This window comes from Panthera tigris, chromosome D4 (assembly GCF_018350195.1).
Source record: "Panthera tigris isolate Pti1 chromosome D4, P.tigris_Pti1_mat1.1, whole genome shotgun sequence".
Classification (NCBI taxonomy): domain Eukaryota; kingdom Metazoa; phylum Chordata; class Mammalia; order Carnivora; family Felidae; genus Panthera; species Panthera tigris.
Window position 1 is genome coordinate 3,641,632 of NC_056672.1, and position 16,561 is coordinate 3,658,192.

Genomic DNA, 16,561 nt, shown 5'->3' on the forward strand with positions numbered 1-16,561 from the left:
TCATCACACCTCCAAGTTCCCAGGCCCTTTCTGTGACTCTCCTTCCCCTGGCATTAGCCTCTTCTCTCCGCTCCTGCCTGCCCTGCCCTTGCCCCTGTGCCTCTCTGCTTCCAGAACTTTCCTGAGCCTTCCCTAACTTTGCGCATAGGAGCACACGCATTCCATCTCCAGCCCAGACTGGATCCACTCAGACGTCTGATTGTTTAAGCCACTTGGGAGACTCTCTTGCCCACACAGAAACTTGCAAAGTTACAGATTTCTCCATTAACCATAGGACAATAGACAATCCACCCCCATTTAAGCCTGACGGTTACAAATAATCCCAGAATAGATACATAGTAACACTACTGGAAAATCCATTCACCGAGCCTAGGTGACAATCAAGATTGTCATTATAGCCAGGGATAAAGAATTGGCTTCAGACCTTCCAGAAAAGATATGAACACGAATACGGAATTACAAATCTCTTTAAATGAATTTTGGAGAAGACAGCTTCCTCTATTTTGACTAGGAGATGACTATAACCGCATACCAACTTCAAAGCACACTGCATCTGCTACAATAACATTTTGGGACAAATTGGAAGAAACCATTTGGAGCTGATTAAATCCTTGTGATGCCAAGCATGAGCTGGCATTGCTGGAATGAGCCTGAAGAATCTCCGAGGGCACGTCCACTGGCCCGGCCGTGGGCACACAGATGTGTGATGTGAGCCGTGAGTGGGCACCTGCCAAGGAATCCCCCTTCGTTCGGCCGCCAAGGAGGGGCTCAGGGCAGAGGCCAGGCAGGGGTTACTTTAAGTCGGCTCTGGGGGCGCCTGGGTGGCTCAGTCAGTTGAGCGTCTGATTTCAGCTCAGGTCACGATCTCACAGTTCGTGAGTTCGAGCCCCGCATTGGGCTCTGTGCTGATGGCTCGGAGCCTGAAGCCTGCTTCGGATTCTGTGTCTCCCTCGCTCTCTGCCCCTCCCCTTCTTGCTCTCTCTCTCTCTCTCTCTCTCTCTCTCAAAAATAAATAAACATTAAAAAAATTCTTTTTTAAAAAGCCGGCTCTGCCTCCCTAAATTAAAAAAAAGAGAGATTAGAGCCAAGCCAACAGCCCAACTGCCCACCAACGTTCTCCCAGCTTCCCCTAATGATAATATATCTGTAATTGTAGCATATCATTAAAATAAGTTGGTATTAGTGAAATACAATGAAATCCAATACAGATCATATTCACATTTCACTAGTTTTTACAGGCACTATTTGTTGGGGAGAACAGCATGTGAAATATTATAGCATATATAGATTCATGATGACTGCAACTGTTCCATCAACTCAAAAACACTCCCCATTTTGGGGAGCCTGAGTGGCTCAGTCAGTTCTGGTCATGATCTTGTGGTTTGTGAGTTTGAGTCCCACGTCGGGCTCTGTGCTGACAGCTCAGGGCCTGGAGCCTGCTTCGGATTCTGTGTCTCCTTCTCTCTCTTTGCCACTCCCCTGCTTGTGCTCTCAAAAATAAATAAACACTGGGCCGCCTGGGTGGCTCAGTCAGTTAAGCATCCGACTTTGGCTCAGGTCATGATCTCACGGTTTGTGAGTTCAAGCCCACATTGGGCTCTGTGCTGACAGCTCGGAGCCTGGAGCCTGCTTTGGATTCTGTCTCCCTCTCTTTCTGCCCCTCCCCCACTCATGCTCTGTCTCTGTCTCTCTCAAAAATAAATAAACATTTTTTAAAAGTTGAGTATAAATAAATAAATAACCATTAAAAAGATTAAAAAGAAGAAGAATCATCTCACCAGGGGAGCCTGGGGGGCTCAGTCGGTTAATCATTCAACTCTTAATTTCCGTTCAGGTCATGATCTCACAGTTTGTGGGATGGATCCCCACATCAAGCTCTGAACTAACAGCATCGAACCTGCCTGGAATTCTCTCTCCCTCTCTCTCTGCCCCTCCCCCACTCACACTTTCTCTCCCTCTCTCTCTCTCTCAAAATAAATAAATAAACTTAAAAAAAAGTGAATAATCTCAACAGACAGAGAATATCAATAAAGGGAAATTAAAAAAAAATAACAAAGAAATTCTAGAGAGGCTCACTTAGCAGCTTTAAGTTGACAGAAGAAAGAATAAGCAAACACAAAGATAGGGTACTTTCAGTCAAATATATGTTCTAGAGATAAAAAGAAAACAACAAAGAAAAATACAAAGAGCCCCAGAGACCAGTGGGATACTCTCAAACTTACCAACATTCACATAATGGGAGTCCCAAAATGAAAAAAGAGGGGGGAAAAGGATGAGAGGAATAGCTAAAAAAAATAATGATTGAAAATTTGATGAAAAATGTTAATCTACACATCCCAGAAGCTCAGTGAGCTGATAGGATAAACGAAGAGCCTGGCACAAAGACACAGCATAATCCAACTGTTTAAAGACAAAGAAAAGAGAGGATCTTGAAAGCAGCAGAAGAGAAGTGACCCACCACACAGAAGGAGCCTCAATAAAGTTAATCAGTGATTATTCACTGGAAACTACGGGGGCCAGAAAGTGATGGAAGGCATATGCAAAGTGCTGAAAGAAGAAGTCAACCAAGAATTCTGTTTTCACCAAAACTGCCCTTTAAAAAATAAAGAATTCCAGACATTCTCAGACAAAGAAATACTGAGGATATCAAACATAGACAATGTGCTTTATAAAAAATAGTAAAGGAAGTCTTTCATGCTCAAATGCAAGGGCACTAGCCAGTAACTCAAATCCATATGAAGAAATTAAGAAGACTGATAACGATAACTACACAGGTAAATACAAAGGGCAGTATTGTATAGATACATTCGGTTTGTAACTTTTTTCTCCTACTTAATTTAAAAGACAATTGAAGGAAGCAATATTATAAAACTGTGTTGATAAACTTACAGTGTATAAAGAGCTCATTTGTATAATGATAATAGCACAAAGAAAGGGAAGAGAAAGTATATATAGGAGCAAAGCTAGTATGTACTTATAGTATGTTGGCATTATTGAAAAGGAGATTGTTATAAATTAAGATGCTCATTGTCATCCTCAAAGCAACCAATAAGAATATAAATTGAACAACATACATAGTTAAAGAGGGGCGCCTGGGTGACTCAGTCGGTTAAGCATCTGACTTCGACTCAGGTCATGATCTCATGGTTCCTGGGTTCGAACCCCACATCAGGCTCTGTGCTGACAGCCCAGAGCCTGGAGACTGCTTTGGATTCTGTGTCTCCCTCTTTCTCTCTACTCCTCCCCCACTTGTGCTCTGTCTCTGTCTCTTTCTCTCTCTTTCAAAAATAAACATTAAAAAAATTATAAATATATATATACATATATATATATATAGTAAAAGAAATATCAATAGAATTAAATGGTAACTAGAAAATACCTATTTAATAAGAAACAAGACAATAGCCGAGTATAAAGGAACAAAAATAGATATAAAACATGTAGAAAACAAATTCCAAAATGGCAGGCGCAAAACATACTTTAATAGTAATTCCATTAAGTCTAAATAGATTCAATTAAAAAAACACATGATCCAACTATATTTGGTCTACAAGAAAACGATTACATTCAAAGATACATATATGATGAAAATAAAAAAGTGGATTGAGGGAGAAAAGCAAGCAAATAAAAATATTAATCATAAGAAAGCTGGCGTGGCTACACGTATCAGACAAAATCACCTAAAACAAAAAGCATTACTTGAGCTAAAGAAAGACATTTTATAATGACAAAAGGAAAAGTTCATCAGAAAGATGTATCAATTACCAACATATATGAATCTGAAAACAGAGCCCCAAAATGTATGAAGTCAAAATTGGTGGAATTGAAGGGAGAAATAGACAATTTCACAAGACTTGGAGAACTCAGGGCTACGTTATTAACAATGGGTAGAATGATTAGCCAGAAGAACAAGAAGGAAAGAGCAGACCTGAACAACACTACATACCAAGTAGACTTAACAGACATTTTCAGAATTCCCCACCTAACCACAGGAGAATAGACATTTTCCTCAAATGCACATGGAATGTTCTCTAGGACTGACCATATATTCAGCCATAAAATAAGCCTCAATACATTTAAAAGACTGAAGTAATACAGAACATCTTCTCTGGTCGCAATGGAATAAAGCTAGAAATGAATGATAGAAGAACTATGAAATACTCCCAAAGGTTGCGGGCATTAACCACTCACTACTCACTAACCAACGAGTTAAGAGGAAATAAAAATGGAAATTAGAAAATATTTTGATATGAATCAAAAATAAAACACAGCATGCTACAATTTGAGACGTAGCTAAAGCAGGGCTTAGAGGGAAATGTGTAGCTGTTAACAGTTATATTTTAAAAATAAGGAAGATCTCAAACCAATAACCTATCCCTCCACCTTAAGAGAAGAAAATAAATAAGTAAATAAGTAAGTAAGTAAGTAAATAAATAAGTAAATAAATAAAAGCAAAGTAAATTCAAAGCTAACAGAAGAAAGGGGAAAAAATAAAGATTAGAACAGAAATAAATGACATATAGGATTAAAAAGACAATACAGAAAATCAACAAAGCCAAAATTGGCTCATTGAAAAATATTAACCAAATTGACAAAAGCATATGTATCTTGACCACAGAAAAGAGCTTAATTGATTTTAAGACAATTCAATGGGGGAAAGAACAATGTCTTCAAGAAATGGTGCTGGGAAAACTGAATATCCCCGAAGATCCTTTACCTTACACCATGTACAAAAATAGCTCAAAATAGAAGAAAAAGAAAGATTTAAGTTTAAGGGCTCAAAGTAGAAAAGACTTAGAAGAAAACACCCAGGCAAACCTTTATGTCCTTGGATCGGACAGTAGTTTCTTAACGATGACACTAAAATCACAGGCAGGAAAAGAAAGATTAGTTGCATTTCATTAAAATTAAAAGCTTGTGTACATCAAAGAGTGCTCTCAAGAGAGTGAAAAGACAAACCACAGAATGGGGGAAGATGTTTGCAAAGCCCATGTCTGATACGGGTTTAATAACCAGACTACACAGAATCTTTTACAACTCAACCACAAAAAGGCAAATAATTCAGCTAAAAGCTGCACAAAGAACTTGCATAGAAGTCTCCCCAAAGAACGTATACAAATAGCCAACAACCACACGAAAAGGGTAGTCATTAGGGTGATGCAAATCAAAACCACACATCTACTAGGATGGCTCTAATTCAAGTAAAGTAAAGTAAATTTAAAGTAAAGTAAAATAAAGTACTATAATAAATAAAATAATAAAATAAAATAAAATAAAATAAAATTAAATTAAATTAAAGTAAAGTAAAATAAGTCCTGACAAGGTTTTGAGGAAATTAGAACCCTGCACACCATTGGTTGGAACGTAAAATGATGCGGTCGCTGCCGATAAGATGTTCAGTTCCTCAAAAAGTTAGACATAGAATGACCATATGACCCAGCAATTCCACAGTGAGGTGTATGCTCAAAAGATCTGAAAGCAGCTGTCAGACAGATTCTTAACCACAAATGTTCCAAGCAGCACATCCACAAAGGCCCAGAGGTGGACCCAACCCAAGTGCCCATCAACAGCTGTGTGGCTAAACACTACGTGATGTGTCTGCACGATGCCATGGGATTCGGCGTTAGAAAGGAATAAGGTTAGATGACAGGCCACCACCTGGATTAGTTGGAGGAGAATTGTCCACTTATGTAGACCTTCCTTGATTTACTCAGTTAACATTTTCCAAGTTTTCACTCTATAGCCCCTAACAGTTTTGTTAGATCTAGACTTCAGTTATTTCCTTCTTTATTTTTTAGTAGTTGTAAATGGCATAGTGTTTTGATTTCTGTTTCCAGCTCTCCATTGCTAGTATACAACGAGATGATTGATGTCTGTGTGTTGACTTTGTATCTTGCAACTCAAGTTTGTGTGTGTGTGTGTGTGTGTGTGTGTGTGTGTGTAAGCCTTGGAATTGTCTATGTAGACAGTCATGTCATCTGTAAATAGAGACAGTGTCTCTCTCTACTTGGCTTCCTCCCATGCAATGGACCACCATCGGGGTCAAGAGGTTCAGCACAGATGGAAGCCATATCCTTGCCCAGAAAAGGCTCCCGCAGTGTTACGAAACAGGGCCAAGGGCAGGGAGAGCAGGAAGAACCGGGGGTCAAAAGTCAGAGAGGAGAAAATTGTCTTCAAGTTTCCCCTGTGGCCCCACAAGGAGGTCTTTGCAGGCACCCTTCAGGAAGCCACCACAGATGGCCTCCAAAGGAATCCACTTGAGCTGGGGTATAGACATGTGTGAAAGCATGTCTGATTGGAGGGGTGGCCCTGAGTCCTTGACTACAACTCCCTCAAAGATGGCAGCACCCTTGATGCGCCCTGTGCCTGGGACACCTGCCAGGTAAAGCCCCTGTGGTGGCCATGAGCAAGCCTGGGAAGCCACATGCAGGATTTGGGCCTGGAGCAGGACTCTTCCACTCTACTCCCTGATTTTCTTAGGACCCAAGTGAAAAACAGACTATTCTATCACAGACTTGAGTGGGCTAGACTTTGAAGGGCCGTGTTGAGACCCGAAAATGAGTTTGAGACCACAAGGCTCATGGCTTTGGTCAAAACCACTGAGGAGAGGAGTAGGCCTACCTGGAGGGTTGAATGTCTGCGGCAGATATGAGTCTCCCACTTACCAAGTCGGGAAAAGAGGCCTCCTAGTCTCTCCGGGTCTACTTTACAAGAGTTCCGCAGCTTTTAAAAATGTTTGCTTGCGGAACATCTAGGTGGCTCAGGCAGTTAAACGTCCGACTTTGGCTCAGGTCATGATCTCACCGTTCCTGAGTTTAAGCCCCGCATTGGGCTCCGTGTTGGCAGCTTGGAGCCGCTTCAGCTAGCTTCTGTGTCTCCCTCTCTCTCTGCCCTTCCCCTACTCCCTCTCTCTCTCTCTCTCTCTCTCTCTCTGTCTCTCAAAAATAAATATACATGAAAAAAAATTAATGTTTGTGTGAGCCTTTTCCACCCAGCCCAAGGCACTCATTTGGGCCCCGCCTGTGCAGGGCAGGGGGCTTAGGGCTGACGGCATGTCTCCAGGCAGAGGTGATGTCCTGACAGCTCCGAACACGAGGAGCCAATCCCATAGGGCACTTGCGAGTCCAGTCTTGGGGAGAGTTGGTGATGTCAGGGCCCCCTAGGTAGGGCGCGTAGTAATTGGTAGCAGGTTGACAATGGGGTCTCCCCTCCAGGCCTGTTGGTCCAGCTTGGATAATTCAGGCTGTGGTTTCAGAGGTGTTCCCTGGGGCGGGCAGCTTCGACCTGTTCTGTCGGTGACATCGGTCGCTGTACCCGATGGGTGTAGCCAACAGGAAGAGGTGATTTTTGGGGGTGGGCGCAGGCGCTGGGCATCTCTCCTTCTCGTCATCGACATTACCAGCAGGATGCCAGCGGGACCACAGGCTCGGCCCTCAGCCTGCATCTCAGGGACTTGGGCGGCAGGGAGGAGGGGAGAGCTTTCGGGAGTAGTTTCGACCAAAACAAAGATCGGTAGTGTCTCCTCCTTCTCAAGGCCGTCGTCCTAGGTGTCAGCTCTGTTTATTGTGTCCTTATTTAGCAACCAAAACTTTAAGTGTCCAACTTCGCTTCTTATTTTTATCTAGAGTTCTTGTCTGGAAGGGTTGTATGTAAGAGGGACAAAAGTATTTTTATAGAAAAACATTTTTTTCAGTTTTCAATTTATTTAAGAGAGAGAAAGAGAACGAGCAGGGGAGGGGAGGAGGGAGAGGGAGACAGAGGACCCGACGCGGGCTCTGTGCCGACAGCAAGAGATCCCAACGCAGGGCTGGAACTCACGGACCGGGAGATCATGACCTGAGCCAAAGTCGGACACTTCACTGACTGAGTGACCCAGGTGCCCCTAGAAAAAGATTTTTATATTGCTTAACTAGAAAAAAAGCATCATATCTGATAATTGCTCAGCCCCACATTTTGAATGCTGAAAAGATTTTTAAGTGGGTTTCTGAAAACTCTCAGATTTTGTTTTCTTCATGGCTCTTTGGTCTCCTATGTATCTGAGCCCTTAGAAAGGCCTGGAAGGGGCCGTTGCGGGGCTCCCAGGGAGGCCAAGCTGTCACCGACTGTGAATGGAGAGCCTACAGCAGAAGAAGGGGCAGACGGTCTGGTCAAGCACACGGCGCAAACAACAAGTGCCTTTGCGGCAAACCGTGGAGCTAAGTCCCCACTCTGGTCACTGGAGATGTGCAGCCGGGATGGGATTATCTTGTCTTTTTTTAGAAACCACTCATTAAATTTCATTGTTTATGGAAACATTCCCCCAGCTGCTGGCGGTGGATACAGAGCATGATCGGGCTGGTGTCCGATGCCATGGGTTCAGGAAACGTGAACGGGAAACAGACGTGGTCTTGAAGGGCCCGGACAGCACGGTCCGAAAACACAGCGGAGCCACTTTGTCCGGTGGGCTGTCCGTGCCACCGTGCAGGGCGCTCCTTTCCACGCTCGGTCACAGACAGGTTGCTCTCAAGGTGGGCCGGCAGAAGTTAATAGGGGGAGCCATCGGCGACGCAGGCCTGTGTAAGGGACTTGGGGGCGGGGGCGGTGGTCTATGTCCCAGCCCTCACTGCACCAAGTGGGGTCACCATCTCCTTGGACAAGAGGCCGGGGAGGCATCAGGAACCCTGAGACCCTGCCTGCCTCGCCTGGGTCTTTCCTGCTGCTGGAAAGACCACTTCCTAGTCTTTTACCGCTTCCTGGTGAAAGATTCACTCAGCCACGTGAGGCTTCTGCCCGCACACACATCAAAATAGGGGGGTGGGCTCTTATTGTATAGATTTAGGTCGTCTTACTTTCTAGATTATTTTACAGCCATGGGCCCTGTGCTCAGGACTTACCAATGACCAACAACAGACCGATAACTATTTCTCAGAAAGTGTATACTTCTTAGGTGATTCCAGGAGCCAATGGGTCCGAAAGCCCAACGGATGCCCCCGGCGGTACAATTTTTGTCTGTCAATCATAGCTCAGTACGGCCGGCCGGAGTGAGACCCAAACAGCCAGAAGGCAAGGACACAGGTCCCGTCACATCGCGGCTGGAAACGGTTCTCCTGGGGTGTCCGGTGTTTCTGCGAAGTTTAGGCCTCGGGGGGCAGGCTTGAATAGCAAACAGCTTTTGACTCTACACCTAGTGTGACCCTCCGGAGAGATTTAGAAACCCTCCCGCCGCCCGTCCCGTGGTCTGGGCCCGGCGGAGCCAGCCCAGGGCGCTTCGCACCTGCTGACTTCGCGGCGAGTGACAGTGTCTTGGCGAGCACACGCGGGTAACGCTGCGTCAGGACCACTGGCTAACTCTGAAATACGGCAAACCTCCGACGTCGGCAGTCTGCCTCCACGGTCATTTCTCCGCTTAAACCCAGCCCCGTCTTCCCACCTCACACAAAGTGAGTACAAAAACCTCATGATGGCCCCATTACTCTAGCGGTTCATGACCTCACGACTCCTTTACCAGCTGCTGTATCACCCCGCCTAAAGCAGGACCTGGGCCGCGGCAGGGACGGGTCACACGTTGTTGAACAAGTAAATGGATTAGCGTGCGTGAGTGTGGGGGTGTCTCCCTCCCCCTCCACTTCAACAGAGGGGAATGGGCACGACCGTTCCATCCCAGGGACCAGTAGAGGAGAATCTCTTCTTAAACTTTAAAAATTTGTTTTCTTAGAACAGTTTTTCATTTGGGAGGGAGAGAGAGGGGGGGAGAGAGAATCCCAAACAGGCTCCATGCTCGGTACAGAGTCAGAAGCGGGGCTCGATCCCACGACCCTGGGATCATGACCCGAAATCAAGAGTCCACTGGCCCGAAATCAAGTAGAGGACACTCTTAGTCATAGATGAAAACATTCATCCTCTGACAAATAGGCTGTATCTTGCAAAATTAGAAAATCAATGTGCCCTAAAATGTGTCCAGCTCAGTGACAAGACAGTAGCCCAAACAGAACGGGGGCAGCCACCAGATGTCTTGTCCTGACCCTCACCCGTGTGAGTCCGGGCTTCCTTCTCCAACCCTCTCCTCCCTTGAAGGAAAGCAGGGCTTCTTGGTGGGGGGGGATTTTGCTCCATATTTCATAGCAGTGAACAGTCATGGGGTCTCCAGAAAAGCTGGGGTCACTGCCCTTGCAGGCTGTTCCTGGAAAAGTTGAAAGCACACAGTCAAATTTTGACAGCCTGCGTGGTCATCAAAAGAATCATCATCATGGGGCGCCTGGGTGGCTCAGTCGGTTGAGCGTCCGACTTCAGCTCAGGTCGTGATCTCGCGGTTTGTGAGTTCGAGCCCCCCACCCGGCTCTGTGCCTGCAGCCTGCTTGGGATTCTGTGTCTCCCTTTCTCTCTCTGCCCCTCCCCTGCTCACGCTCTGTCTCCCTCTGTCTTTCAATAATAAACAAATGTTAAAAAAAATTAAAAAAAAATAAGAATCATCATCACAGCTAATGGCGATGGTTCTGAGTAGTTTCTCCGTACACACAGTTGCCACAAGCATTTTTGCCAAAACCATTTTTGCCGCGTAAGTAATGGGCCGGAAGGCAATTGTGTCGTAAGAGATAAAAATCACAAAAGGTAGGAGTGTGCCCCACAGCACATCGGACAATGCCGTGCATTGTTTCCCGCCGAATTTCTTAATTAAAAAGACACGCCAGGCTTTGGGTGAATCCTCAGTGATACCTGTTCCTGCGGGCTGGATGGAAGTAAGCTTCTGGGCTGCGTCCTCGCGGTGGGCTGACTGTCTCGGCCCCCGTCCCCGTGACCTGCTGGTGCAAACTCCCTTCTGTGTTCAGAAGCTCGGTGGTCAGGAAAGGTGCCAAATGGCATCATTTCTGTCTTGAGACTGGCAAGTCCATTCATGCCGAGTCTCCGCTCGCAGGCTTGGGATTGCACCTGCAGAGAGAGAAGCTGAGGGCTGGACTCGGGCCGCCGCCCCGAACACAGCGGTTCCTGTAAGCAAGTTGTCTCTGTGATGTTTGGCTTAACAAGTCAGGCCGCCGGCGGGGGCGGGTGTATGGGAAAGAGGACATCCCCCTCGACTTGCACCCGCAAACACACGCCCCGAGCTGCACGGACTCCGGACATTTGTCTCGTCCTGATGGCGCAGTATGGGGACGACGTCTGTGAGTAGACCCGAGCTCTGTCAGCAAGAACCTCTGGTCCTAAAGTTGTTTGGGGACACTGTGCTCCGTACGGAACCCCTAAAGGAAATCTCCATCTCTCTTGTAACCAATTCCCAAATCATACGCTCCTTAGCAAAAGAAACCCCAGGGGCCACCCCCGCCCCGACTCCTGTTTGCACCTTAATGTGCATCTGGTAATTGCTTGTCACAGAATCTTGCTACCGAATCATCACAAAAGAGCAAGACTGGTGCCTGTGCCTCACCTCCGGCCAACCTGAGGTTGTTTTCCCCCAGACTGAGAGCCGGTGCGGACGGGTGGGCGATCCTGCCGAGCTGAGGGGGCTCCAAGGAAGGCCGGGGACACCATCATCCCCAAGGCCAATGGCAGGGCTTTGTCGGCACTCGCTGCCTGGATTCCTCACGGTTCGCTTCGGTGTGTGTGAGAACGTGCCCCTTCCCACCTCTGCAGAAGCACCAAGAAGCAGCCTGCGCCTTCTATGCCGTGGGCTCAGGCTGATGCCCACACTGCCGGAACCCTCTGCGTTTCAGTCCCCGTCCCCCCAGGAAGTGCGGCCCCCCAAACCCCAGCATGCACTGCTCCTCGACCGTCTCTTACAGTCTCCCAGTTTTGTCTCTCGGCACAACAGAGCGGCTGACGCTCAATCGTGTAAAACAACAGGCCTTGTATCTGCTCTTCATTCGCGGATCAGGAACCGGGCGGTGCCACCGTTCTCTGCCTCCTGTGGCGTCAGCGGGGGCGGCGGGCGAGGCTGAGGACCCGCGGACGCCGTCGGGAATAACCCGCGGTCGTAAGGGTTCACACACAGTTGTACTTCTGAGCTCAAAGAGTATTTGAAAGGCTGTGAGTGTTACAAACGAAGCTTATACAATCCTCATCTCCAGGAAATGTTATTAAACGCTATACGCTCCTAAAAATGCACAACACGCAACAAAAAGTGCATAGATGCGCAAGAACGGCAGAAAGGAAAGTGAAGAAATTGTTACCATCAAGGAAAATAACAAGAAAAGGAACACACACGACATGACTGTCTTTCAGGAAACTGGACTCTGAGGCTTAGTGCTAACGTTTGATACTACAAGTCAGAAAAGAGATGGGAAACCTAGTGATAACCAGTTGCCTCCGCGTGTACACACGTACACACACACACGCACAGCACACCCACGCATATGCACACACTCACGTGTACGCACACGCACACACGGACACGCGCACGCACACCACACCCACGCATATGCACACACTCACGTGTACACGCACGCACACCACACCCACGCATATGCACACACTCACGTGTACACGCACGCACACCACACCCACGCATATGCACACACTCACATGTATGCGCATGCACACATGCACACACGCACACACACCTCACCCACACATGCACACACTCACGTGTACACACACGCACACACGGACACACGCACACACACCTCACCCACACATGCACACACTCACGTGTACACACACGCACACACGGACACACGCACACACACCTCACCCACACATGCACACACTCACGTGTACACACACGCACACACGGACACGCACACGCACACCACACCCACGCATATGCACACACTCACATGTACGCACATGCACACACGCACACACACCTCACCCACACATATGCACACTCACATGTACGTATGTGCACACGCATGCACACCTTACCCACACATATGCACACACACACACCACACCCACACATGCACACACTCACGTACACACATACACACATGTACACACACGCACACCACACATGTACGCATATTCACATGCATGCACGTACACATACATACATGACACACACGATCACACATGCACATAAACCTCTTTTGTCTTAGGGGTTGCTATGTGGGTCCGAGGCAGACTCCATCCCCTCGCCCCCACCGACCCCCTTTCTGTCCCCAGCAGCAGCTCTGTTTTGTGTCTTCACACGTAAAAACCCTGCGAGATTTCATCCAGAGGGAAAAGGCACTCATTTGCTTTAAATATCGTGACCATCCCTCATCCGATCCATTGGGAAACACTAACGTGCAGAGGTGATGGGCTGAGGCAGTGACGCAGGAACTCGCTCTCTGAGAATAACTTACACGTTGTTGGCAATCAGGGACCTGCCGGCCTGCTTCCCTTCCCCCCGGGGGGCCTGCTCCTGTGCTCCCCAGGACTCAGCGGGCCCTGCTCTGGCCTTTCTAGTCTTCCATTTGTAATCGTTAAAATTCCTCTCAATTATCACTCAAAGTGGCTTTTCTACCAACATCTTTGATCTCATTCATGTGCTCCAAGCCGTGGTTATTTATTCCACTGAACCGCCCCCCCCCCACACACACACCCGGTACCGGGCAGGCGTGTGCACCTGCTCTCCAGCCCTGCGTCACCCACAGCGTCTGCTGCTTCCCCTGCACAAACACATCGGCTCTGATTGAGGAAATTCCCAAGTTGCTCTGGAATCTGAGCAGCTCCTGGCCTGAGGGCATCATTATCTTTATGGCCTTTCCACCCAGCATCTGTCTCCCTTTGTTACAGTGTGCCCGTTCTTTGTGTGGCAGCAAAGCCCCCTCCCGCCTTGCACACATCAAAGGCGGAACAGCAGAGGGGGTTTCTGGGCCATAACGGGTTTCAAGGCCAGGTCAGGCACTGACTTCACAGTAATGAACAAAAGGGACTAAACAAAAGATTAATTGGGGAAGGTGCCAAGAGGCTGTCTGTGAAATAATGTGCTTTGAGGCCCATCCACAGTGGGGTCCCCTGGACCCCAGAACACCCTGGGCTCTGTGCTGGGGCGAGGGTCGTTTTGCAGGGAAGCAGCCGGACCTAATATCAGCTGGTCGGCTGGCAGAGGCCCAGCAGCAGAGAAGAGCCAGGTACAAGGCAGAGAGCAAGTTATCTCACAGCCACCCTCAGCGGCACTCACGTGGGTGTGGCCGGGCCGTGAGAGGTGGTTGCTCGGCTAAGGAAACAGTGCAGAGCTGGAAGCTTCCCCAGAGGTCGCACCGAGGGTCGCCGTGGATGCCGTCACCCTGAGCCTCTTTCTGCTGCCACAGTCCAGACACAGGATGGAGAAAGACAGGCCTCGAAGACGGATGAGTGTGAACCACCTGCCAGTCGCTAGGGCCCTGCCCAGGGAAGCCCCTGGTAACCACGGACTACGACGGGGAGTAGCCCCGCAACCCAAAATAGCTTTGGAACAGTGGGTGCTGCCTGAGAAATACTCCCCCATGGTGCTGGTAAGTTTGAAAAACAAAAGGGAATGATGGTGAGGATAATGAGGGTAGAGTTGTCCGGGTGCAAAGCGACAGATGACATTTAGGGAAGAAAACAAATTTGAACCCTGCACCTGCTGTTTGGGGCAGAAGGTTTTGCCCACAAAACCCACCTATGTCAAGATGATTCGGGCCAGGAAATCCTTAATAATAACATTCACGGACACTTTGTCTTCAAACTGGAAACCAAGAAATGCAGGCGTTGCAATAGATCGAGCACTTTACGCACCACCCCGGGAAGAAGTCTCCCAGCTCGGCACGGATGTCGTAGGACAATCTTCCTTGGGTTCTGTGCTCCTCGCCCAGACCTATCCAGACCAGGGGGAGCATTTGGAGGGCACTGAGATGGAAGGAGACACATTTGGTGGGAGGAGGGAGGCTTTTGATGAAGCCACTGGAGGCAGGGGCGAGGCAAGGGGGAGGGCAATATTTCATCACAGCAGCACGGAATCGTCCAGAATTTAATCCTCATCTTCTAAGTGTTTTCAGTCATCTTCTCTGATTCTCAACCAAACCAAGGGCCTCTTCCCAGGCTGGTTCAACAGCCTCAGGGTACACGAGCCCTGCCTACGGTCCCAGGCCAACTTGGCAAGTAACTGGACAAAGAGGAATAAAAGAGACTTAACAGAGAAGAGGTGGAGGCCAGGGTGGGGTGTAGCTGTCGGGAGGGCTAAGGAGAGGCAAGAAGTCACAGGTCCCCAAGGAGAGGCTTCTCAGAAAACCGTGGCGTTATGAGATGTCCCACAACCTGCCATCTGTGACCTGGTGACCGGGGAGGGGAGCTGACATTGTGGGTTCTGGCCTGAGTCGGAGCCCGAAGGCAGCAGACTGATACACCAGCTGGAAGACGGGCAGGGAGGGGGTTCTCTCTTCCTCGGCTTTGTGTTTCCCTGAGGACTGGCTGAGCCCTGCCCACAGTGCAGAGGGCAATCTGCTTTACTCAGTGTGCACGTCCAAATGTCCGGACCCCAAAACACATCACAGACACGCCCCGAATCACATTTAACCAAATATCTGGGCACCCCGTGGCCCCAGTCGAGTTGATGATTAAAATTAAGCCCCACAGGGCAGGGGTGATACCCAAATAACAACAAAAACTTACCTACAAATTTACCCCCTAATGATACATGTGTTGTATATACATGTATGGGTAGATAAATGAGTATAGGAATAGATGAAACGGTGTCATAATTTAATATAACACAATAAATCATTTTATCAATGGGAGTTGATTTACCATAAGAGTTTTCTGGCTTTTTGTTTTCTGAAATCGATTTACTGATGTCATCAAAATGCATCCTGCTAGCAACTGACTGACCATTGACAGAGGTGATGGTAAGGTCAGTCACTACTGGCAAATGCAAAATAATTTTCCATGATTGTTTAAGTTTGAGGAGGATCTTTGTTACAGAAACGGTTTGGGGGTTGTCCAGAGCGCTTTAGAGGCCGAAGCAACATTGGGATACATTTCTGATAAAAGATTTCGAAGGGTAAATTCTTACTTCCATCCAGACCTAATGACGGATGCGGAACCTATTTTCCCAACGGGTGTAAGGAACCCCCCACGCCAATGGTGTGTGTGATGCTGCGGGTGAATGTGAACGCAGGGGCCTTTGACTGTGTTCTCAGACCGTCTGTCGGGCAGGTGGAGGTCTGGCTTCACGGATTTGTATATAGTTCAAGTGGCTGTTTGCGCCTCCTATCAGTGTGTCTTCAGTCGTAAGGAAAACTTAATTCTCTAATTGTGGTCCTTGATCGTAAGTGGTCCTGCAGAAGCTTCTTACGAAGAGCACTCCATTCGGTGCGATGATGTCTACACTTCACCTCCGCTGCTAAGCCTGTGGGTATTTGCTGTGCAATGTCATAGCCCTTCTTCGAACTATGGATTCGAAACTCTTGGAAGAAACCCCGGGACTCCCCTGAATGCTTTAGCACAATTGTCCACGAGTATACTTCTGATCTGCAGTGGTTTCCCGGCAAAATCCACAGCCTGAGCCGGGAAGTGCCTGTTCCGGGTCCATGCTGCCCCTGTGAGGATCCCCTCCCTCTCCCAGGGTCTCTGCCGCTGTCTCAGTCGCCACCAACAAAGCAAGCCAGGATCCCAGCCCCAGGCTCTTGGGACGGCGGGACTGCCT